Source organism: Phalacrocorax aristotelis, chromosome Z, assembly GCF_949628215.1.
Source record: "Phalacrocorax aristotelis chromosome Z, bGulAri2.1, whole genome shotgun sequence".
NCBI classification, from domain to species: domain Eukaryota; kingdom Metazoa; phylum Chordata; class Aves; order Suliformes; family Phalacrocoracidae; genus Phalacrocorax; species Phalacrocorax aristotelis.
In genome coordinates, this window is record NC_134311.1 from 43,914,085 (window position 1) to 43,940,680 (window position 26,596).

Consider the following 26,596-nt stretch of genomic DNA (forward strand, 5'->3'; position numbering starts at 1 on the left):
TAAGTGGCCCAAATATTGCTTCATTGGCCTTATCGTCTTGGTTTGGAGGTGGGTATAGCAGATGCCTACTCTAAGATCCCCCTTGGATATGACTTCTCTGATCTTGACGCAGAGGCATTCAATAGAGCTTCCACAATCACCATTGTTGAATTCTATATATTCAAGGTTCTCCTTAACACAGAGCACAACTCCTCCTCCCCTTCTTCCCTGTCTGCCTTTATGAAAAAGCCTATAGCTATCCATCCTGATCCTCCAGTAATGTGAATTGTCCCACCATGTTTAAGTTACTCCCATAATAACGTAACTTTCTGACTGGGCGCAAAATAGAATTTTACTAAAAAATTTTTTTTAAAACTAGCATCAGTTCTGATAAATCAGCTTGGGCAAATAGAATATTCTCTTTCTCTTGCCTTCCATTCATCTGACTAGGAAAATTTGAAGGCAAAAGTATTCTCCAGAATTATTCTCTGTCAACTTGTAATGGTATCAGCAGGGAATTCAGATTCTATTGAAAATTGAAGTTGTGCAACTGTGTGCTGTTGACTGACTGATCCAAGAATCAGTAGCAGTCTTCTCAGTGTCATGGTTTTTGTTGGAACTCTCCTCCTTTTTCTAATCCATTAAAAATCCTATTTACAGACATTTGGGTTTCTTTCATTATCTACACTGAAGGAATAACTATTTTGTAGGAAAGGAAAGAATGTACAATCTCTGTCCACTGGTTTTGCTTTTAAGTGGCAAATTCATGGTAGTAATTTGCATTAAATATAAAAGAATATAAGGCTTCCCTTGGCTTTTATAGGTCTTTTTGACAGAAATGAAAATATCATTCGTCTAACTAAAATGCCTTGAATGGTTCAGGGCACAGTGTTCTCTTCGTCAGTAAACTGCTTGAAAACTCTGGTATGTGAAAAATGAAACACTGATTTAGTTTAAAATTGAAACCTCTCAAATATCCTTCTGCTTGGAACCATTTAGCTTTGGGTTAAAGTCAAAGGCATTAGCAAGTTTTCCCTCTAGAAATACACTATGGCATCATTAACATAAACGACCACATTTCTAACAGCAGCAGAGAATAGAAGAAAACATCAATAATCTTCAAATAAATGAAACCAAAGCATAACTTGCTTCAGCTGAGGACACCCAAATTCTGCTTAGGTACAGCTTGTGCCAGTAATTCACTGGAAGAAAGCAGGCTGTATATCAATTACTTGTAATATGGATGCATCATCCCCAAAGACTATCCTCTCAAGAATTAAATCAATCTAATTTAATGATGTGCATTGTGTGACTGCACAAGTAGCACTATGAAAAGTTCAAGTAATCATAATCTATGCAGGGGTGGTGGTGGTCCATTTTTGCTGTTTCATTAACAGTAAGAGTAAGAAAATGCCTTCTCCTTTGGAGCACAGGAGGGAGCCCTGGAGATACATAAGCATAAAAAAATCCTTAAATCAGCATTTATAAAATTTATATACATGCATGACCTCACCCATATGCATACATTTTCGTAACTTCATCAATTAGTGACTGGTGTTACTAAGTCAAATTTTTCATTATAACCTCTGCTTTTAAAATATGGTCATAAAGGGCTGTTATTCTGGAGAATTATATACAAAAGGCAAGGCCACAGAACTAGTCCCCTTATAGTTTTTTTTATTCGATTGTCTTTTAGAAGAAAGCATTTGCAAAGGCCCATGAAGATTCATTTTCACACTACTTTCAATTTCATAAGCCTTGCTACTCCACAAAAGCATATGAGGAAGTGCAACATTACATAATCTAAACCAGCCCAAAATAATTCTAGTAAAGCAGAAGTGTTTGCAATGTTTTTTCACTTCAAAGGGGAAGAGGAACCACCCTCTGCCATCTTCTATCTCTCCCCCAGTCAGGCTACAGTTGTTAAAAAATAACATAAGAGTTAATGTATTGCCAGTCTCTGCTTCAGACCAGAAAAAAAAAAAATTTCCATCAACTTTGAAATCTCACTCCATCTAAGTAAAGCTATGGCAGCACCTTCCTAACCACTTATATTGTCTTGCAATCTATCTGCTGGCTAGTCTCTTGAAAACACTAAAGACTAGACTTTATCCAATTAAGTTAGTGAAGTTCCTTAACCACACTGTTCAAAAGTTATGAATTCAGAAAAAATGTTTTTAAAAATAACTTTACCACCATTCTCCATTGATTTTGGTTTTGATCAGTACAATGCAATTATTTAAAATAGCAAAATGTGTCTTTGTTTAATATCTTTATTAATAATCTGGATTAGAGGATCAAGTACACCATCAGGAAGTTTGCAGATGACGCCAAGCTTGGTGGGAGTGTTGATCTGTCAAAGGTTCTACAGAGGGATCTGGACACGCTGGATCAGTGGGCCAAGGCCAATTTTATCAGGTTTAACAAGGCCAAGTGCCAGCTCCTGCACTTGGGTCACAACAACCCCATGCAATGCTACAGGCTTGGGAAAGAGTGGCTGGAAAGCTGCCTGGCGGAGAAGGACCTGGGGTTCCTGGTTGACAGCTGACTGAATATGAGCCAGCAGTGTGCCCAGGTGGCCAAGAAGGCCAACAGCATCCTGGCTTGTATCAGGAATAGTGTGGCCAGCAGGAGTAAGGAAGTGCCCCTGTACTCAGCCCTGGTGAGGCCGCACCTTAAATACTGTGTTTAGTTTTGGCCCCTCACTACAAGAAGGACATTGAGTTGCTGAAGTGTGTCCAGAGAAGGGCAACAAAGCTGGTGAAGAGTCTAGAGAACAAGTCTTATGAGGAGAGGTTGAGGGAACTGGGGTTGTTTAGCGTGGAGGATGCTGGAGGGGAGACCTTACTGCTCTCTACTACTGCCTGACAGGAGGTTGTAGTGAGGTGGGTGGTGGTCTGTTCTCCCAAGCAAGAAGTGATAGGACAAGAGGAATGGCCTTAAGTTGTGCCAGGTGAAGTTTAGACTGGATGTTAGGCAAAAATTTTTCACTGAAGGAGTTGTCAGACACCAGAACAGGTTGCCCAGGCAAGTGGTTGAGTCACTGCTCCTGAAGGTATTTAAAAGATATGCAGATGTGGCATTTAGGTACATGGTTTAGTGGTGGACTTAGTAGTGTTAGGTTAATGGTTGTACCATATGATTTTTTTTTAAATGATCTCTAGGGTCTTTTCCAACCTAAACAATTCTATAATTCTATGATTGTATGAAAATATAACGCAATGGGCAATGCAATGTGGCCCATTATAATTTGTCATAAGCTTTATGACACACCTTTTACTGTTCTCTGTAGTCCAGGTGCCAGGTCAGGACTTCTTCAAAGGCTGAATGTGGGATTTTTCTTTTTGCTTATTATAGTTGAGTAAAAATTTTTATTGCTGTTGGTAAAATGCAAAACCAGAAACTAAAATTTACCATTTTCTAATGCAAAATAATGTTCAAATATTCACAAAACCTTACTGTAAAATAAAGTGGAAGAATGAATGACAAGGGTGGCCAAGGAGCATGTTTTCAGAGAGAGAAATCTGTCCTGTGCTTTCATTCTCCTTTCAAGAGGAAGGTACCTCTGAATGCTCTAAAATGCAGTGGAATTGTACCCAGAAGGAACATGCAAAATTCTCAGTGTGCAGTTTTTGTGAGTACCTACTTTTCTGAATCATAGAATCACAGAATGGTTGGGGTGGGAAGGGAAGGTCCAACGCCCCTGCTTGAGCAGGGACACCTACAGCAGGATGCAGAGGACCATGTTCAGGCAGGTTTTGAATGTCTCCAGGGAAGGAGACTCCACAACCCCTCTGAGCAGCCTGTTCCACTGCTCTGTCACCCTCCCAGGAAAGAAGTTTTTTCTCATGTTTAGGTGGAACTTCCTGTGTTCCAACTTGTGCCTATTTCCCCTTGTCCTGTATTGTCCTTAATATGATGGGCTTTATTTTTTTTCCAAAATGGACAACAAAATAATGGTCCTCAGTGAAGATCTTCCACTTTTGTCCCCAGAGGCCTCTCAAAAACAAGGATCAAAGAAGAGGGACTTTAAAAAAACCCGAACCACTCCCCACATTTATCTCTCCACAATTCTTACAACAATCTCTTTTTTTGACAAGCATCTTGTGTACATAATTGCCCACCACTTAATTTTTAAAAGTCCAACCAAGTTTGTTTTAGATGCAGAATCTCACACATCACAAAAAAACTGTTCTGAGTGTGACTAAAGCTACTTTAAATTCAAACACATTAAAGCAGAGATAAAGGTACGGTAAAATATAAAATTATGCAGCTAATTATGGCATTCTTTTTATTTGCATCCATTACATATTGAATTAGAAAATCACTTCACTCCAAAACATAGTCCTTAGAACCCACATCTATGAACAAGAAGTTATTACAGAAATTTTTTCAGAATGTTAACCTATTTGTTATAAGCAACACATATTGACTCAGATGCTATGGCACAAGATGCTATGATACACTTGGAACTGGAAATAAATTAATTTCTTGTGTCTGACTCACTTGTGTATAGGACAGAGCCCAAGCATGAGAATATGCTCCCTTTGTCTTATCTTAGAGGAAAGCCTTGATGGGATTCAGGGCTAACCCAGATTTTATTCTGGGTTCTTCTAAATTGTTTTTAAAAATGCACCCTGCCTATCCCAGTAGGTAAGAATCGCTAAGATTCGTCTGCATTGCCTCTTGGCTTCTGCATTGGACTTGTGGAAAAATCTAGGAAAGAGGTACAATGAGTTATTAAAAGATTCCCACAGGAGATAAATAAACCATGAAAGAATGTCTATTTTACCCTGTGCATTAATATAAGTGGGAATACATAATTTTCCATGGTTTTAAATAAATATGATAAAATAAGCACAGTTGCCTGACAATCAAATCCATATGATTGTTTTCCAAAATAAGTATGGCTAGAAAAACTGAGCCGAATCCTGCCTTTGTTTTGATATAAACTCCAAAGCATAGATCTAGTTGAAGAAAAGAGAGCATATTCCACACTTTGGACATGTTTGGCCACTCTTCAATCATGCAACCTCACATTAGGATTAGTCCTGCTGTCAGTTTAGGGATCTTGTTTCAATTCCTATGCAGAATAAATAATACATATGGCTGGTAAGCTGATTTCACACATGAGTATTTCACTAAGTGAAAAAAATTTCTGAATCTTGCTGATGCCTGCTCAGGGATTGAGATTTGCAGGGCTTGACACTACTGTGGGAGCTATTTTACTTCTAGTATTCCTTCGCTGCAGATCGAGCCCAGCCAGTCTACTATCAACAATATCAGGTCTTATTGCAAGTACCCAAACCAGCCAGACTCTGAGAGTAGCCAGTCGTTAATGTAATTAGAGTGGTGAAGGACTGCGGAGTGAGAAAGCAATGACAGCAATCCCTCAAGGGTTTTAGTGAGGTTTATGGATGACAATTTATTCTGTAGAGACCCTTACACTTCTGCAGAAGCCAGCCTGTAGTCATTAATGCCATGCCTACCCAGATCACCTCACAGAGTAGAATGGAAGCAGACTGCCTTATCAATGGAAATTTTAGTGCAAGATTGTATTGAAATTGCTTTGCATGCAGCACTTTGCTCACCTGTAATTGTGCTGTAGGGAGTGTTTGGAGGCGAGAGGCTTATGCCTGATCTTTTCTTAATGGGGTCAGCTACCAACCTGGGAAATACCCTTCTGAGAAGCATCATCCTGCTATACTTTTATCCCAGCATGCAGGGGCAACACACCACTCACCTTCCCCAGAGCAGTAACAGCAGCTGTACGGATCCAAGCTTAGCCACTCTTGTATGGGAGGTACATCTCTCATGCACTGCTAAAGCTCCTTGCACAAAGTTCTCACATATGCAGGAAGAAATTGAACTAGGAGAAAGTGCTATAGCAGATGAAAAATTACTATATTCTTAGAAATTCTCAATGCTGATGAAGATGAATGGCTGTTGTACACAGCATCTGAGATTGTGAATAGACCATTGAACGGTGGCAGAGGGTTATGCTGTGAACATGGCATGACTGCTAATGAAGGAGGAATTTCAGGGCAGGGAAAGCATTCACAGGTGACCTTGACACAAAATGGACTCAGAAGATGATCAGCAGAGAAGTGCTTAACAGGAGAGCTCTACTGAACCCAAGAGTTAAGCCAAGAGTTGCTGCCAGTGTTTACAGGCACTTCTCCTTTCTCTTTTCATCTGGAAAGCAATTCAGGTTTGGAAAGCTGAACTAGCAGTTCAGCAATGCAATCCATCCTGGAGGTAATCTCTGTCCTCTGATGGGTTTTGAGCCTTAAGACGTCACAGAGGTCTTTTCTATCATGGCCTTCCTTACTTGTTTTGGCTCTATTGGTGGACCCCCTAAGCCTTAATCACCGTTGCCTCTATCTTTGCCAGATACAGTTTGCTGTCAGCACTCAAGGGTGTCTCTCAGGTGAGTCATGGACTCATGCTAGCTTGCATTTTGATGCTATCATCTTGAATAACCTGGCAAATATTTGAGACACTTTGTCCTGGTTTCAGCTGGGATACATTTAATTTTCTTCGTAGTAGCTAGTATGGGACTATGTTTTGGATTTGTGCTGGAAACAGCGGTGATAATATGGAGAAGTTTTAGTTGTTGCTAAGTAGTGCTTACACTAGTCAATGACTTTTTCACCTTCCCATGCTCTGCTGGGTGCACAAGAAGCTGGGAGGGGACACAGCGGGGAGAGCTGACCCAAACTGAACAAAGGGATATTCCATACCATATGATGAAATGCTCGGCATATAAAGCTGGGGGAAAAAGAAGGAAGGGGGTGGGGACACATTTGGAGTGATGGCATTTGTCTTCCCAAGTAACCATTATGCATGATAGAGCCCTGCTTTCCTGGAGATGGCTGAATACCTGTGGTGAATTAATTCCTTGTTCTTCTTTGCTTCTGTGTGCAGCTTTTGCTTTACCTGTTAAACTGTCTTTATCTCAACCCATGAGTTTCCTCGCTTTTACTCTTCCGACTCTCTCCCCCATCCCATGAGGGAGGAGTGAGGGAACAGCTGCATGAGTACTTGGTTGCTGACAGGTACTAGACCACAACACACATCTTGAACAAGGCTTGCTCCATCTCTGCCATACAAGCAAACTATCCCAGCCAGTGTCAAATCCAAGTCCCTGTGCCACCTCTACACTGACTTCACTGCACTGCATTGATTTCACACTCCTGATTTAGGAACCTGTTGAACTGAAACCTTAACTGACAAGAAAAAATTTTCAGCTGCTGTCTGACCAGCTGCATCTTAGTCATGAAACATGGGTTAACCTCTCTGTCAAGATAAGGATGAGACCAGATTTGGATTTGCCGTTTCCCCAGATGTTGCTTACCTACAGTGCACTGTTCAGCACTTACAGGAGCAGAAGTACATATAGTAAGAGGTTGGGAAGTCAAAAAAAACCCAACCCTCATTTACTATCTATGGCTGCTGTGGTTTGTTCACACATCCACAAGAGGCAGGAAAGTCAACTTGTGAGTCCTGTCCGACTGCTTTATGATGTCTACTAATAGCCACTTGTAGTGTAGAACAGGGCTTGCACTGGACTGAAAGTAATGTTAGCTGCATTTCTTAATGTTTGCTGCAGCTTGTTTTCTCTAAGAGTGTAGGCTTACAGCCACAGGCAATCCAGATGCCTCTGTTTCATTTCAAGAACTCCAGAAACAATAATTGCAACTCCTGCACTGAACAAATGAAAAGGAATTTGATAAAAACTGTGTAAAATACAGGCTTCCCTCACTCTTCAAATGCAAAAAAAGCCTGGAGTTACTTAGCGATACTAACCAACAGAAGAACAGGAGGTTAGGAGTATCGAAGTGGGCTGACTTAAGTACTCTGTTTCCCAACAGCATTAATCTTCTGTCTATGGGCTCTGCCATTACTCCACAAAGGGGTGCTTGAGAAGTGGTGGGCTGTCCAATGTGGTCTTCAGTAGCAGAGGTGGACTGAAGACAGGCTTCAAGGCTGCATGCATAGAACATGGAGAGACATGAGATGGAGGACATTGTAAGCACCTGTTGCTAACCCCACTCATGTAGCTGCTGGGGTAGGTGGCTGTCCTAGGATAGTTGCTTACTTTGGGATATCACATGTTCAGTTTGCTAAGCATTTGCTTCTTATGACCTTTATCAGTAGCTCTCATTTCATTCATGTGTACTAAAACTTAGCTGGATCAAACCCCACACTGTAAGTAAGGGCAGGTGGGGGATTAACTGCAAAAGTGCACTAATGCTCTGAACTAAGCTAAACCATCATATAGGTATCCAAGGAGGTGTCACCTCAGGTGTTTGCAAGGTCCAAAGAAAGAGCAGCAGGGACACACAGTGGTAAAATTACAAGAAGTCAAACAGAAGCAGCATTTTTGATGCAGTGCTAGGTACCCTCAAGCTCTTTCTACCCTGTTGAAGTACCTCAGCCTTCTGCTTCCACTTTTTTTCCTAACTAGCAGGGATAATCAGATCTGGTACCTCCCTCAGGAAACACAGCTACTTACAGAAATCTTGTCTCTGAGAATTCAAAAGGCCTATGAATAAATTCCACAAGGGGTGGAGGAGGACCTCATCCCTAGAGGAAGGAAGAAATTCAAGGATGTCTTAATCATGTATCTTGAGAATCAATAGAAATTGCCACATCTAGCATAAGTACAGTCCATTTTCAAAAAATCCTTTTGCAAAAATTCAAGCCATTCTTTGAAAAATATAGTCCGCCTGCCTATTTAGTTATCAGACAGGAGTTTATATGGGTCTAGGAGATCTTACATTTCTTCCTCAGATTTCATCTAGTTTCCATCTACCTTTTTATAAACATAGAAAACAAAGTCTTCAACACATTTTTATTAGGTAATTTTTCTTTTTTCCACCATCATATGCTTTAAAGAGTATTAAACTCTCTCTTTATCTATACATTTGATGATAAAGTAAAACAAAAAACCAAGCTGAAATATCTTCTAGAAGCAATGGGCTATGAATTGTTGACTAAAGAAATAGATTGGGTACTTAACTCTTCCACATTTGCTGGCAATTTTGTTGATAAATATGTCCATTATCAATCTAGTTCCCAGAATATCCCCATACACTTTAAATGGAGAGTTTTATATCTATCTATCTATCTATCTATCTATCTATCTATCTATCTATCTATCTATCGATCTAAAATTGTCTTTGTATTGCATTGTTATGCAAGATAAAGAAAAAGTGAAGAAAAATACTGGAAACAAAATGGAATCTGATAAATTTTAAGTAGATCAATGCTGTTTGAGTCTTCCTTATATCCTTGGAAGTGCTCAGAAAAATCACAGTAGATTCCACCCTGAACAAATTTACACTCTTCTTCTAGAATAACAAATAGTCAAGAGAAAAAATATTTAAGTGAGTGGAGGGGCAATGCTAGGTCAAACATATATTTTGCACAACTACGCTTTGGAAGACTCTGTGGTAATAATCAGCTATTCTAATGACATTAAAGCTATTTCAACTAGCTATTTTGTTCTCCATCACATTTTTGTAGCTGTTGGTAAATAGCACATTGTAGAGTTGGAGGTTTAGGTCACCAGTTAGCCACAAAGGCTTCTTATACTTTTTAGCTGTTACACCTCAGTCATGACATCAGCACCACAGATCTGCGATGGCATACAACAATATAACAGGGCCAGGGAGGAGTGAAGAGAATTAGCACTGGTTACAAGCAGCACAAGGCAGTCTAAACCTGCTGAGAAGCAGGTGCATTGCTCCACAAACACTTTCATGATACAGCTATAACATTGCTGTTAGATGCTTCAGAGATTGAGGAAATCTGTGCAAACCTGAGAATTAAAGTGGACTGAAACAAGTGTAGGCATTCTCACTGTTACAAGGAGAACACTCTATGGGTGTATACAAACCAGAGAAAAAGAAATCTGCTTTGCTTTTTGCACAGGCCAATGAGGCTCTGTCCTTTTTACTCTTCAGTTACTTTAGCCCCTGGCTATTATCTATATCTCTTTTATCAGTGGCAGAAATTTGTTAATGACTGGTATAACCACCAAAAAAGTACAAATGCCACATGATGTCTCCTCAGCAGACCAACTACCCCAAGACTTTAGAGTTCAGTGCCATTGATACTAGTTTGAAAGCCACAACCAAAAGACTTCTCAAGCAAAATGCTTTAGCCATCACAAATCTCTTTGTGGGTGCAATATTTGCTGACTTTAGCAGAACATTCTTATTTCATAATGATGCTTCTTACAGAAATAGACATGCAGAGCGGAAAGACCAAAAGTAACATCACTATACTTGTCACAAAATAAAGCTTGCAAATACAGCTATGGTAGATACTTACTTTTTCTCTGCTTCCTATGCTGGTTATATGCTTATATCGGGAGCAATGACAGTATATTCTTATATCACAGAAAAGAAGAATCATATCAGCTTTACACAGGTAGTCAAAGTTTGCATCTGCAAGTACAGCTGGCTTCTCAGGCCTTCCTTCAGATGCATTTCAATCTTCCTAGTCCTGTATATCACAGAGGGAAAGAGCTTAGCTGTAATTCCACTTACCTTTACATGGACTAGCTATCCTTCAGGTCCTTTTTGCATGGTAGCTGCAGGCTGTTGTTTCTCTTAAAATGGAGGAACTTCACAACAGTAAAAATAATCCCACCTTTACCAATTTTCTAGCCTTCTTCAGGTCACAGCCTTCCCATTTATCAAGGTCACTCAAACCACATTTACTCAATTAGGTGGGCCTCTTAGGTGCCCAACACTTATGCAAATTTAGTTCCAGCTTGCAAAGAGTTAACGGGATGCTATTGCACATACTTACGATTTACCCAACTGATGTTGCCCCCCATAAGAAATCAGGGAAAAGAACTAGAAATTAAACAGTACAAAGCTGAGGATTCATTTTAAGGAAGACCAGAACTGTATGCAGCATAGGACAGGGGCAACATCTCCCCCTGTAGATGGCTGCAAATGGTGTAGGAGAATAACCACCTATGAGGAATGCTCTACTGCTAGGCATCCAAGGCCAGAGGGTATAGGGGTCTAAAAACATTTTGAAACATAGATTGGTGACAATCACATTATATAAATTCAGATTCAGTTCCACCAATAGTCTGGAAGCTTGAGTTTATAGCCCTGTTCTGGAATCAATAGGAGTTCTGGCTGCACAGGTTTTGCAGGATATTGCTGTTCATTACTGACACTGCTGCTTTAATAAGCATCTGTAAAGATTTTTTTAAAATGAGGAAAGGAAAAGAATGGTATGATGATCCTTTTGTCACTGAACAGTATCTTAGCATCCAAGAAGTGCCTAAGTGTTCCAATTGTATCAAAGTAACTTTGCCAGATGTTTAATGAAAGGAAAATGTTCACCAGTTATTCATTTTTCTATAAACACCTAGCAGGACTTTTATCTTCAAGGAGATACTGCTGCTATGTCTAATCCCCAGCCTGTTTGTAATCTTCTGCAGTATCTGGTGTCAGAAGACATGGCTTGGAAATGCATGTCTTTTCTAACTGGTTCTTAGTTGGAGAAAGACAGTAGCACAAGACTGAGAACTCAGAATTACTTCTTTGTTATTGTGGAAAACAAAACTAGAGATCAACAAATTATATTCTCATAATCTGTCAGCACATGGGTATGCTATGAAGCATACTAAAAGCATGAGACATATCTAAGTGCAATTCTGCACTTAAGTTCTGTATTTGGAAAACATCTAGCTACTGGAGATTATCAGTAACCATTACTTTTAGAGATTTTTTGGGCATATTTTTCACAGAATGCAAACAAAAAAAAAACAAACCAAAAAATACAAAAAAATGTGGAGGAAAAGCATTAGGAAGAATGTCATATCAGAGCTGGACCTGATGTATTTGTCTAAACATTGCACAATGTTTTGAAGATGGGCTTAAAATTAAAGGCAAGAGATGGAGCATCAATCTAAGCTTAATGTTTCTGTGATCACTTTAAATGTGAAGTCCTTTGTAGCTAATAAGCAGATACAAACATTTCCATGCCAAAAAGTCCAAAATATTTGCATCCTCTCTAGATAGGAAGCAAACTGAAAATTTGAAATCTGAAATAAAAGTACCAAAAAAAACCCCTAAAAGTTTTCAATAAATCAGTGGTTCAACTGAAACCAAAATATCTAGAAATATTTGTATCAAATTAAAGCTGCTGCTGTATTTCTTCATAAAGGCACACTTCCATTGAGAATTGCAGTTCAGAATATTTTGTCCTTTCCTGATAGGCTAGCTACACTGGACTAGGTTCCACCTTCTTTAAAGTAACCAGGGCCACAAGGCTAGACAACATAGTCGGGGGCATTCCCACTGCCTTTATCAATGACAGAAAATAGTATTTTAAGTGGCACAGTCTGCAGGAGAGCTAGTGCTCAGACACAGTTGCCACAAAAGAGTGAACAAAAATTAAATCCCACCTGTGCTGAGATCATGTGTAGCAAAATACCAGGAATAACTATTAAAAAGACTATCTAATTAAATGTGTATATGTCTATATATGTATATGTGTTTATACATATATGTACACATATATGTATAGGTGAATACACACGTGTATACGTACACATATACCTATATACATTAATATACTTCAAATGAAATATTTTCTGCAATTTCTTTCAATGGCAAATTGCTATTTATTGAGAACCCAATGACAAGAATTACTTACTGATATAAGGCACCTAACAATGCTCACTAGCTGAACGTCTATTTAACAGTTTGTTCATGACGATTGTATATATCAGGACAATTTCTATGTACAGCATACACAATTGCATGCCCCCCCTTAGAACATCTCGAGTGGAGGAAGGACTTAGAAACATTCAAAAGTGACTCACTTCTGATCTGAAGTCTGTAAAAACACATTGCAACTATGCTTGCAAAATATTGTGCATATATTAAAAGATATCCTCCCATCATTCTCTGATGTAATTTTGCAACTTGTTTTCTAGTCTTTAAATTTGTGAGCCATTGCTGCACTCACAAATCAAAGCAGGCCTGGGAAGAGTGGAAGTCATCCTTAACAAATCTATGAAACAATCTGCAATAGACAGCCCCAACTTGTAAGGATGTTTAACATGCACCCATGCAAAGAGCAGATGGGTTCAGGGGCTTTAGACACACACCTAAGGAATGTTTGGCCAAATGGGGAGAAGATCACTACAATGTAAAGATGATGAAAGAAAGCAGCTTGCAAACTCTGCCTGATCTCTGTGATATGTGGCTGAGCCAGATAGCTTCTGACAGAAAGACAACAGGGGCAGGCATAAGTCAGGCGGACACCATATGTGGTGGTGTAGAGCACTTTGTTTATTCATAACACCATCTCCAGGGACCTCAGAAAATCATCAAAAAGAAACACTGGAGTTGCGATACCTAGTTATTTGATTTTGGTAGCTAATGTTCTTGCTCTCTAGATAAGCACTGAAGAGGTCAGACACTGGCTGACCCATGTGAAGGAAAAATAGCCAGGATTTTCATGAACTAAGTAAGTCTTCACTGAACTGTCTGCAGGTTGCCAGTTTATATAATCTTCCTGCAGTGCAAATTAGCTGGTAACATACCTTGTGAGCTCATAGAATGCAATATGTTCTAATGCAAATCCTCCTGAGCCTTTAATGAAATTGTAAAATAAGTGTTGTATCTTATAGAGGGTTTCTGTGGAAGGATTTTTGTACAGGCTGTAGACACTATTTCCCTCCATATGAAGAGTGGGGGCAGTTTGTCTGCAAACTAAGAAGCTGCAGAGTGATATCAAAGGAAAATTGTCCTGATCCTTTTGGGAACCTCCTCAGCTGGATCTAGATAATAGGACAATAAACAGAAATTAGAGAAGGGGAACTTGTAAATAAGAGGTTAACAGCTACTCACATAGTTGCCAGACTCTGAGAAAGTTGATAATGACATCACAAGTGGAGTGACTCAGTGGCCAAAGTGTGGGTTAGAAGTGAAACGCTGAACCTCATTTTATGATCTTGGAAAAATTTAGATAAAGATTTTCAGATGAAGAATTATAAACACTTCAGAATTTCAAGAACCGACCCAACCCTTGTGTAATGTAAGAAAGCTGAAAATCGGTGTTTGATGTTCAGATTGCCTATATGTGGTACTATGTGCCCTACTTAATTAAGCTTCCAGTGAACTTCCCAGAACATCACTGTATCTGCTATTTAAAAGCTGTATGAGCTGTTTATTATAGAAGTACACACAAGCTAACTATTTCAGGCAGATAACAGAAAGCACAGTGGCTGAGGTTCTTTTCAGATGCAATTTCTGTACTATTACTTAATAAGTCGGTGAAAATTCAGATTTTTTTCCATTATTTTTTCAAATATTTACTTTCATTGTCCATACCCATAAACTGATAATAAAAAAATCTCTATTATTTTTTTTAGGCTTCATTATGAACTTCAGTCTTTTATTACTTATGAAGTATGAAGTAATATTCCTGTGAAAACTGAGTAGAAAATAATATATATTCATATTGTTCCTCTCACCCTGTTACAGTGTCTTGAAGTGAGTGACAGAGAAGAGGAGGACCTTACAGTACAAGGGGAAAAAAGGTTCATTTTTACCCTCTTGCATTTTACTGACTAGAGAAACTCACTTAGTCAGTGTTACAACCCATTTAGTTTCCAGGATTTCTTTTCAAATGCACAGACAGCTTGCAGGTGAAAACAGAAGGTTTAGGCAAGATTAATAATTAATGCATCCAACAGGAAATTGTCTGGGTTGTCAGTTGCAGCACTTTGCCTTCAGGCTCACCAGCCAGTTAATTTGAGCTGGAGCAGCAGGGTGACCCTGGAAGATACACACACCATTGGATATATCACTGCAATGCACAAACTCAGCAGTCATCAAAAGGACACAAACGGAACCATGCAATAGCTATCTCAAGGGATAGGTCACACGGAACTGTTGGACACAATTGGCTTTGGTACAGATCGGACAACAAATCAGTCGGTCAGCTACAGAGTCCTCCTACCTAATTCCTGTGTCTCCCTCCCAGCCCTCTGGCTCTGAGAGAAATGGCTCACAATTTTGTAACTCTGAGCTGGCTTCAAGTCAGTCAGGTGCTGCCATGTCTAATTCAGCTTTCTACATTCTTTTATGATACTGCTGACCATGGGCAGTTTTTCAGAATAAATGGTCTAATGGGTTAGAGGAGTCAAAGAAAAAAACATCCCAGCAGTGCAGGAAGCACCTGGGGAAGGTTATCACTCATGTCTAGAGCAAGCTAGATAGGGTCTCAGGCATGTTCTTCAGCAAGAAGACTATTAAACTGAGGTCCGGCTCTGTATTTTGAGGTAACCTTCAGTCAAAGGGTAACACAGATGTGAATCAGTAAACTGTACTACTAAGGCAGAATTGCCCGCAGAGTTTCTAATGACTGAGGACCACTTTTTTTTTCAGAAGGTCCCATCAACCTTGCATTGCTAACATAAGGTCTGTTGACCTGATATCCAGAAGTGTCAAAAACCAGCATCTCTGACAAAGAAATGGGACAGAGGAAAAGGCAGATATTAACAACATGGGCCAAGAGAAGTGTGTTAAGGTAGAACCCAAAAGTGGAGGCTGCCCAGACATTGGCTGCATTTGAAAATAAAACCTTTAGTATTTGTATTTTTGCACAGACTTAACAGGATCCTGAGAAAAAAGGTAGAAGGGAAAAAACTTTTGCACTTGAAGGCCTAGGGCACAGGCACATACAGTAAGTACTTGGTCTGCACCAGCTCTCATTCTGGCTCGCACAGAATGAAACAGTGGTAAAATCAGCAATATATTTATGCAGCCAACAGGAAACATGGGAACAGGTCACCTGCCACCTACAGGGGAGACGTACATGGCCAAGTTCAAGGCATAATGGGTCTCCCAGAGGTACACTTGTACCATGTGGGACCGAGAACAAGCAAGAATAAGTGAGGTGGCACAAACCTGGGTTCAAGAAGCATGTCTGTTCTCCCTTCCCTGACACAAAAAAAGAAAAGGATCGTGTAATCTGTAGTAAGATGAAATTTAGTTGGGTGACCTGATATAATTTTTGTTTACAGAATAAAGAGTAGAGTAATCACAAAATGGTAGGGGTGGGAAGGGACCTCTGGATATCATCTTGTCCAACCCCTCTGCTTGAGCAGGCACACCTAGGGCAGGGTATACAGGACTGCATCCAGGTGGGGTTTAAATGTCTCCAGTGAAGGAGACTCCACAACCTCCCTGGGCAGCCTGTTCCACTGCTCTGGCACCCACACAGGAGAGAATTTTTTTCTCATGTTTAGGTGGAACTTCCTGTGTTCCAACTTGTGCCCATTGCCTCTTGTCCTGTCATCGGGCACTGTTGACAAAAGCCTAGTCCCATCATCCTGACACCCACCCTTTAGATATTTATAGGTATTTATGAAATCTCCCCTTAGTCTTCTCTTCCCCAGGCTAAATAAACTCAAGCCTTCCAGCTTTTCCTCATAAGGGACATGCTCCAGTCCCCTGATCATTTTCGTAGCTCTCTGCTGGACTTGCTCAAGCAGTTCCTGTCCTTCTTAAAATGGGGGGCCCAAAACTGGACACAGTACTCCAAATGTGGTCTCACTAGGGCAGAGTAGAGGGGGAGGATAACCTTCCTCAACCGGCTGGCCACACTCCTTTTAATGCATCCCAGGATACCATTGGCCTTCTTGGCCACAAGGGCACATTGCTGGCTCACTGTCAGCTTGTTGTCCACCAGCACTCCCAGGTCCTTCTCAACAGAGCCACTTCCCAGTAGTTCAGCCCCCAGCCTGAACCAGTGCATGGGTTTGTTCCTCCCCAGGCGCAATTGCTCCTCTTGAATTTCATCAGGTTCCCCTCATCCCAGCTCTCCAGCCTGTCCAGGCCTTGCTGGATGGCAACACAGCCTTCTGGTGTATCAGCCACTCCTCCCAGCTTGCTATCATCAGTGACTTCCCGAGGTTACACTCTATCCCATCATCCAGGTCATTGATGAATATGTTGAACAGGACAGGACCCAGCACAGACCCCTGGTGAACACCACTAGTGACAGGCCTCCATCCAGACTCTGCTTCATTGATCACGACCCTCTCAGTTCTGTTGCTGAGGCAGTTCTCAATCCACCTCACTGTTCACTCATCTAATCTACACTTCCTAAGCTTGCCTGAGAGGGTCCTATGGGAGACAGCGTCAAATGCCTTACTGAAAGTGGTGAAAGACAGACAACATCCACTGCCCTCCCTTTGTCAACCCAGCCAGTCACGCCATCCTATGATAACCTTCTATAAGGCTATCAGGTTGGTCAAGCATGACCTTCCCTTGGTGAACCCATGTAGGCTATTTCTGATAACATTCTTATCCTCTACATGGCTGGACATGACCTCTAGGATGAACTGCTCCATCACTTTTCTGGGGATGGAGGTGAGGCTGACTGGCCTATAGTTCCCCAGGTCCTCCTTCTTGCCCTTTGTGACATCTGCTTTCCTCCAGTCCTTGGGCACCTCTCCTGTCCTTCATGACCTTTCATAGATGGTGGAGAGTGGCTCAGCAAGAACATCTGCCAGCTCCCTCAGCACTCACAGGTGCATCCCATTGGGGCCCATGGATCTGAGAGGATCCAGTTTGCATAGGTCTTCTCTGACCCAATCCTTCTCAACCAATGGTAAATCTTCCTTTCTCCAGATTTGTCCTCTTTTCTCTGGTGGCTGAGATGCCTGAGGGCCAGCCTTAGCAGTAAAGACCGAGGCAAAGAAGGCATTCAGTAACTCTGCCTTCTCTGCATCCTACATCACCACGGCCCCTTCCTTGTTCAACAGTGGGCCCACTGTATCCTCGGTCTTCCTTCTACTGCTGATGTATTTAAAGAAGCCCTTCTTGTTATCTTTGACATGCAATGCCAGATCTAATTCCAAGTGGGCCTTGGCCTTCCTCCTCGCATCTCTGCACACACTGACAACATTCTTATATTCCTCCCACATGGCCAGTCCCTTTTTCCACACACTGTGAACCACCTTCTTCCATTTGATTTTCTCTAGAAGCTCTTTTCTCATCCATGATGGTCTCCTGGCTCCTTTGCCTGACTTCTTCCTCCTGGGGATGCACAGATCTCGGAGGAAGTTGTCCTTGAATACTGTCCAGCTTTCTTGGACCCCCCTGCCTTCCAGATCCCTAGCCCATGGGATTCCTCCTAGCAGGTCTTTGAAGGGGTCAAAGAGGCAATTGTTTCTCCAGTAGATCCAAAAAGGATACCACAAGATTTTAAACAAGAGAAATATGCAACCTACATCAAAAGACTAATCCTACCTCAGGACTTAATATTAAATTGCAACCTAACAATTCAAGAAGGGCCCTGCAGAGGACATTATTAAGAATTGTTACAACGTATATCATGCACATATAGATTTTGACTTATGCTTGTAGAGCTAGTACTGGAAAAAATACATTTAGAATCATCAATCTTGCTAAAAATCCCCTATGAATGTGAAAGCCATTAAAGGACACTTCGCAGATTCAGAAAAGATTTCTTGGCATTCAGTAGCCTGCGCATGGCAACCCTCCTATTGACAAAGTCCCCAAAATGGAGAAGGTGTTCCAACCTAAAGCATAGCTGGGAATATTTGGAAAAGCAAAGGAACCACTTTCAAATTTAATGTTGGAATTACCTTCCAACATAAACAAAAATTAAATCAAGTGGTGTGATCCAGAAATGTAGTCCAAATCTAAGTTAGACAGCAATAGCAATAACTGTCTTACCATCTAGCACAGCTCACAATTTCTCCATAACAAGTCCACTCAGCACTCATGATATACAATTCAACAGGAAAATACCATTACATTAGTGTGCCTTCATAAGGTCTTTTGGTATACTGCCTTGAATATGAGTCACGTCAGAGAGAGTTGTATGTCATACTAACACAAGTCCAACTTGTTGGTGAGGACTTAACAGCATGACTCAGAAAAGACAAGGAGAGCAATTACCTAAATATGCAGAAACCAAGGTAGACACTGGTATTCCAAAGCTCACACACAAGACTGGCAAAGAATTATTGAACCTTCACAAGATCTGAGAGTTAGGGAGAGGACAACAGCACCCTATGTAAAGAAAGTTTGCAAAACCTGAATGACTGAGGGAAAACTAAGTGTGATGCTGAAAATAATAAACCAGTATGAACTAGCTGAAAAATGTTAATAAGTATTGAAGACCTCAACAAGAACATAAGCTAAGAAAATCAGATTTCTATAGAAGATTATTAAACTCTTCAGGTCTTAATCCATACAGCTGTTAATGACCAAAAGGCTCAAATCAAACCATCAGCAACTAATACTCTTGCAGTAGTCACATTAGAGATCAAAGACACAAAACAGGGGTGCTTAACTGCCTGAAAAAGAAAAATCTACTAGACATAATCATGTTGGCATTTTTAATTTTCATGAGAAATTCTAGCATAATGGCTTGCAAAATATCTCATATTGTGAAAAAAAAAGACAGTGGCACTCCAACCATGTGTATGATGCAACCAAGAAATTTTACTTATAATAGCAGACAGATAAGGCCAGGACTGTGTCTGCCCTGGGGGTGTGTGTGCACATGTGTGTCTCAGTGTGTGCATTATGCACGTGTGGTTGCAGAGCAAAATGCACAGCAGCGTGAGCAAAACAGCCTCAGGCAACAGAAGAGACGCTACTATATCTTGAAAGGTGATTGTGATACTTCAGCATCCCCACTAACTTCTGAGCTGCCTACAAGACACATAGCCATCCTTAATAAAAAGCAAGGGAAGCCAACACTAGCCATAGTTCCAACAAACTTTTTTTACAATTTAGAAAAGGAAGAGATCAAGCAAAATCAAAGCAAGAACATTGTTAACAGTTCTAGCCTCTGGAAAAGAGGTTGGAAAGAAGCTTTTGGAGCTATGTCCCAAATAGAGAGAGGAGGGGCATGATACACACCGAGGTGTAATTAATTACCAGGCAACATGGTAGTCTTGCTGTAGATGTGGGAGAAGATCCAAACCCACATGTGGAAATTTTACTCTGGGAATAAGCAGAACCTTAAGGATTGCTATCTTTTTAACTATTTTTGATTACAGAATTGTTATACTGTAATTAAATATTATCAACCTGTTACATCATTTTAATATAGATAGATGACTCAGATGATTCTCAAATATTGCCCTCATTCTGTGTGCACTGAGCTTTCTGGGAAACTTATTTTTATGTGGGAATTGCAGTAATTGCCCAGAATTAAACCAACTCAATTCTACAAGGGAAATGCAATACAAAGAGGTAGCTTTACAGGCTGTCTACCTCATGGAAATCTGTTTTAGGCCTCCATGGGTGTTAGTTATGACTCCTTTGGACAGGATACTTTCTCTGGGTGGACAGCTTTCAAGAATACTTTCCAGTTTAACCAGGTAGTACTCCTGGCTGGAAAAATAGCTCAGTGCTTTTACTTTGTAATATACTATGCTAGATAGTATGGTGCTTTCTAGACAAATTGGTGATGATTATTTCCCAGGCAGAGAAGTCAGCAGTAATGCACTACATTAGTAGTAGAGTAGAGCATCTGGTACCTTTCTTGAGGGGTGGGATATTAGCCCTGGATCAAGAGGTGCGCAACCTTTTAATGGATGTATTCTGCATGCTTATTCGTAGTCCCTTGAAACTGTACTTGCACAAGTCCTGTCAAGGGAAAGTCTACAAGACCAGCTCTGGCTGAAAAACTTTTCTTTGATGGATTCTAGAAGAGAAAAGGAACCTTACATTATAATGTAAGTGCTTTGTAGGTGATGGTTTTCCAGGCAAACAAAAAAGAACAGGAGAAAATGAATGTTGAAGTTCAGCATGAGTAGTAGCCAACATGAAAGTGATTTTTGAAATGTGCATAACACAAAAATCAGTTCTGTTTTGCTTATAAGCACAGCAGTCCAGTTCAAACTTTGCTTACCTGCACTTCATTAACCTCTACAACAGCCTCATTTGCTCTTTCCACCTCCTAGCAAAGATTCAAGCTGAAACTGCAGAAGACTGTCACTAAGGGATCATTGGTGTTACACAATGTGCTCCAGCATGCTCAAACACTACCAAGCACAAGTATCAGCCATCAAAATCATATAGCATATTAGGGGACAAAAGACTTCTTCAAACACATTTACTTTATTGCTCACAGTGTTTACATATTCAGTCTCATGCTTTAACCCCAGCCAGCAACAAAGCTCCACCCAGCCACTCACTCACTCCCCCTCAGTGGGATTGGGGGAGAGAATCAGGAGGGTAAAAGTAAGAAAACTCATGGGTTGAAATAAAGACAGTTTAACAGGTAAAGCAAAAGCCATGCATGCAATCAAAGCAAACCAAGGAATTCATTCACTGCTTCCCATCAGCAGGCAGGTGTTCAGCCATCTGCAGGAAAGCAGGGCTCCACCATGCGTAATGGTTACTTTGGAAGACAAATGCCTTAACTCCAAACTTCCCCCCCCCCGCTTCCTTTTTCTTTCCCCAGCTTTATGTGCTGAGCATGACATCATATGGTGTGGAATATCCCTTTGGTCAGTTGGGGTCAGCTGTCCCTGCTGTGCTCCATCCCAAATTCTTGTGTGTCCCCAGCCTACTCGCTGGTGGGGTGGGGTGAGAAGCAGAAAAGTCCTTGGCTCTGTGTAAGCACTTCTCAGCAGTAATGAAAACACCCCTGTATTATCAACACTATTTTCAGCTCAAATCCAAAACATAGCCCCATACTAGCTACTATGTGGAAAAATAACTCTATCCCAACTGAAACCAGCACATTCAATAAGTGAAAAAATTCTTTACTCTGGAAATTTTGCCCCGTGTTTATTGCAAATATATTCCATACTTGCAGTTTGCATTTCATTAGGTACTTTACTACAGGCCAAATACTTTGTGATATAAGAACACTGTGTAGACACCTGGTGTACGCATTATTGATGAGACTACTTAGTTATCCAAACAATGTAAACTGTAATCAAAGAGGACAGAACTTGCCTAAATTTGAATGGGAGGTGTGTGGGCTTTCCCACACAGCTCATGCTGTTAAACTTCTCATCTGCACAGATGAGTCAGCAGCAATGCATTGTCAAATTCCTTTGCAGTCCTCTTTACTCCAGTTTAGTTAATGAGGGATGAATTGGCCCCTGATGTTTAATAACTCTGAATTTGAAGGAAATAGTTTGCCAGTAACCACAAAATTAATTAGCTTTTGGACCTCAGAAGTCACTTTACCAGAATAATTTTCTGGAGGAAAGGATTTCAGATGAGACTGTCTCCTTTTCATTGATCAAATAGCTTGCAAGAAATTTATTGTGCCACGTAGACCACCAATTCTATAAATTAATTTATAAGTACTGACTGCTGGATATGCTCATCTCATGCATGTCTGAGCAGCTGTTCAGAGACAGCAATAAAATAAGCAAATTTTTTTTTGCTATATTTTTTCTTTGCATTGGTGGTATCTTGCAATATTAAAGTCTTTCAAAGGGGGAAAAGGAGAGGGGATGGGTACAGACTCTACTTGGAAGCTCAATAATATTTTAAAACAAGAAAAGTTCTGTTCTGGAAAACCTGTCTCCAGTATATCCTTCCACTTGTGACAAAAGAATTATCAAATACTGACACTTCCAGTTCCAAGAAGTTGGTGTTTTAAGAACTTATTCTGCTCTTTCTGCTGACATCAACTTGCACTAGCATCCATGGACTTCATTGAGACTTGCACCAGTAAAACTTAGGGCTGAATTTGTCATGAATTAAGACCTAACTCTCATATTTGCACAACAAAGATGATGGCTGTCAGAACATCTCTATGTCTGGGTAGCCCGCTTCAGGTACTTAAAAGAAGCCTGATTCTTAAATAACCAACAAATACATCATAAAAATCAAGGCCAAATAAGCTATCTTCAGGTGGTCATTCAATAACAGAGGCTTCTGAAAGAGCAATTTTCAAGAGTCTTTGCACTGTTAATACTTTTTAAGGAAGATATATCTGCTTTCTTATCCTTAAGCAGGAAGGATGCTTATCTGAAGGACTGTCAAGCATTTCTTCACAAGGGAGGGGAAAACCCACATGCACATACAAATCTTGGGAGCAACAGTCATCCACCATATAATCTAAGTGTCCAGAATAACTCAAAAAGAAGGAATCTCACTAATTTACACTTCCCAAAACTCAACATTTTTTCTGTATTGTATGCTTTAAAGAGAGGGGAAGAAAGGCAAACCTGTCCTTTAAGGCATTCAACAATAGAAAGTTGACTGTACATGAAAGCACCCCTTTTCTCTTTCCTGTCCAGGCTTGAGCTGAACAGATGAAATATTTCTGAAGGGAGAAATCAGAAGTACTAGAAATCTGCAAAGTAAAGTTACAAGTTATTTCATGAGCGCATCTATAAGGAAGTAACTATATAGAGCTTTTTCCCTTTTTTAGCACTTCTCCCTGTAGACTACTCTTCTTGATAATGAAACCACTTTGGATTATGAGCCTGGGAACCAGCTAGCATCAAGAAAGTACACTGAAGAAAGCAAGAATGTAACTTCGACTCTGTAATTCACCCTGAAAGCTTTGCATCAAGGCCCATTCTTAAATTGTCATCCATTTGGCCCTATTGCTTGATAAGAAATCCTATAGTTTATTCTCTAACAGGACATGATATAGCCTGAGACAAAAAAAAAAAAGCGCACCATGTTATCAAGAAATAGACATGTGAGTAATTGTGCCTTTGAAGTATGGATTATTTATGTATTTTTAGTTGAACAGTATGGAGAGAAAAAAAAACCATAGTCTATTAATAACTTCTTCCCAGTATGAATGGTGAAAGAAAAAGTATTTTTATTTTCAATAAATTCAGCATGTATCAAAGTTGAAAAACAGAACACCTTTCTTCATGGCTGGAAGTGAAGGGAAACTGAGGATTCTAAAATCCTGCTGTATGCAGCAATGAACCAGGTTAGGTAACATATTTTCTTAATGGGTAGAACCACACATGAAGACAACTAACAGGACTGTAATGCGATCACTCTGACACAGGATCACTCTCAGCAAGACAGGCAACATTTAAATTCCTTTTCACTACAAGGAGACATTTACAGTGTTTCACAACATGTATTATAAGCCTGATTTCTCTTTGACTGATGGGATTTTTGTCTGCATCTCTACTTTGAAACGGTTGCTGTACTGATGGTATAACCAAGTGTCTGAAAAAAATTATTAAGAACACTTGGAACAGAAAGACCAAGTCCTCCTGTAACAGTCAAAGCAATAGTCTAATTCATTCAAATCATGTTCCATGACTGTGGATGGAACAAAACCTATTATGAAGGTTTTGTCATCATTGTGCATATTAAATATCTAAAGACAGATTTTAGTTAAAGGCGACTAACATACATGTATCTGCATTTGCCATCAGAACTTTTTTACCTGAAAGTCAGATTTCTTAGATTATATCATGTGCAGATCTGGATAGTTGCTGATAATTAATATACGATGTCCATACTGCTTAAATTCAGCTGGATAATTCTGCTCTACAAAAAAAAAAAATTATTCTTGAATGACTGCCTCATCCTAAATCTCCGTTATGTTGTTTTTTCCCACCAGTGCAAACCTGTAGACCAAAAGCATACTTCTAGTAGTGTAAGCAACACCAGAAACAGAGTATGCTTTTAGGAAAACACAGAATAAATCCTTAGAAGTCAATGTTTTATTCCATTATTCCAGCAGAGCAGTGTTACTCCAGAGTCCAATTCTCCTTTTTCTTTTAACAGTGGAGCTATATTAGCAAGGATCTGATGGCAATGAGAAGAGAATCAAGGCAATCAATAAAATGACAGACCACACAATGCATAAAGACATCTTTACAGGCATTTTAAATTGATGAAAGCAGATATCAGCTTGGATTTAAAGAAAATCATTATTGTTATCTTATAATGTTCTCCTTCCCCAGACTTCAGTCCATTTTGTTGCTGTCTGTGAACTTGGATTCCAGTTTAACCTCCTGGCCAGTACCCCATCTCAGTTTATCAGAGGCATCAGTCTTCATAATTGTGTTTTGAGAAGAAGCTGCTCTCTCCTGCAATGTCAGGGTGTTCAAGCCTGAACCCCCAGAACAGTACTGAATTTTTTCCAGTTACTAGCAGTTGAGAAAAATTATTTTTTTCCCCTCTGATGCCTTTTATGAACAAACTGTGTTTGATTAGAGCAAAAGTCAGGACTGCACTGATAAACATACAGGTCATTGAAAAGGAAGCATTTTAATTTCCCCCTTAATGCATAGAATCAGCAGTTAAAAGCATTGTTCCTTGTTTATATTCTCCATTAAGCTGGTGTGGGATATCCACCAGGCTTCACTACTGTGATACATTTTGAATAAGACATCTTAAGTGCATTTTCTGTGCAGCCCCCTTCCTCTTATGTTCCCTTCACAATTCATTGAAATAAGACATATTTCCTGGAGATGGGAAACAGTTCTCCCTGATAAATAAAGTTATTGTTTTGTTTTATACATTACTTCTGGTGTTAAGATCTTTATAAATCTTTCTTTAACTAAGGGGCAGGCTGTCACTCTCTGTGCAAATAATACATTTGTTTGCATTAATAATTTAGGACTGACTTTGAGTTGACCCCATACTGTATCCCTCAATGGAGGTCTATGAAGGGATATTTTTAATACCTGTGGACATCTTGCATTACAACAGTGGGAGTTTTCATCATCAATAGATGAAGAGCAGAAACCTGGATGAATAAAACATGACAGATATATGCAAAAGACAGATTGAATGTGATTTATTCAGCAGTCTACTATTCAGTATACCCCTCCTTGGTCTCTCTCTTGGATATGTGAAATAGCATTTTTTTCCTGTAAAAGTAAAATAATACTGGAAAAAAAGAGCACACATAGTAAAATACCACTTGAATAAAAGAAACTTAAATCACAAATGTTATTTCCTTGTTCCTAAATACAGCATATTTTCATAGAAGCCTTTGACAATTTCTATTGTTGTTGATCCCCATGTGAAAGAAAGCAACAAAATTCTTATTCTTAATTGTTGTTACTATTTTAGACCACCCACATCAGTGCTTGGCACTTTACAGGAGTACAGAAGGAAAAGGGAGCTCTCGGCCTTGCCAAGTATACAGACTCCACAACTAACAGTTGCTGGCATAACAAACCCAAACAGGAAAAGCAAAGCAGACACCTGGGTTATATGTATGATTATACAAACACTCAAACAAGCAGGACTAGTCTTAGAATTTTATTTTAAACATACAAAATGGTTTTTCCACTCTCACTCCTACCCAGAATATTTATTACGGACTTTTGCTGTCTTGCATACAGACTTGCATACCAGATTTTCAAATACAAGGCAATGTAGAAATCAGTACACCAAGATCCCAATCCACTCTGTATTTACAGTTGCAGAAAGTATTAATCAGTATGAAGAGTAGGGGGAAAGCATGCACTCTTACTCCTGTTGCTTTGACAGGGAAGAGATTTTTTTCCTTGTAGCATGCAGTAAAATCAGAGAGGATCGTAAGGAACGGGTAGAGCCAGTGGAGATAACCTCTGCTTAGAAAAGCAGAGGTGGAGAGAAAGTACAGCCAATAG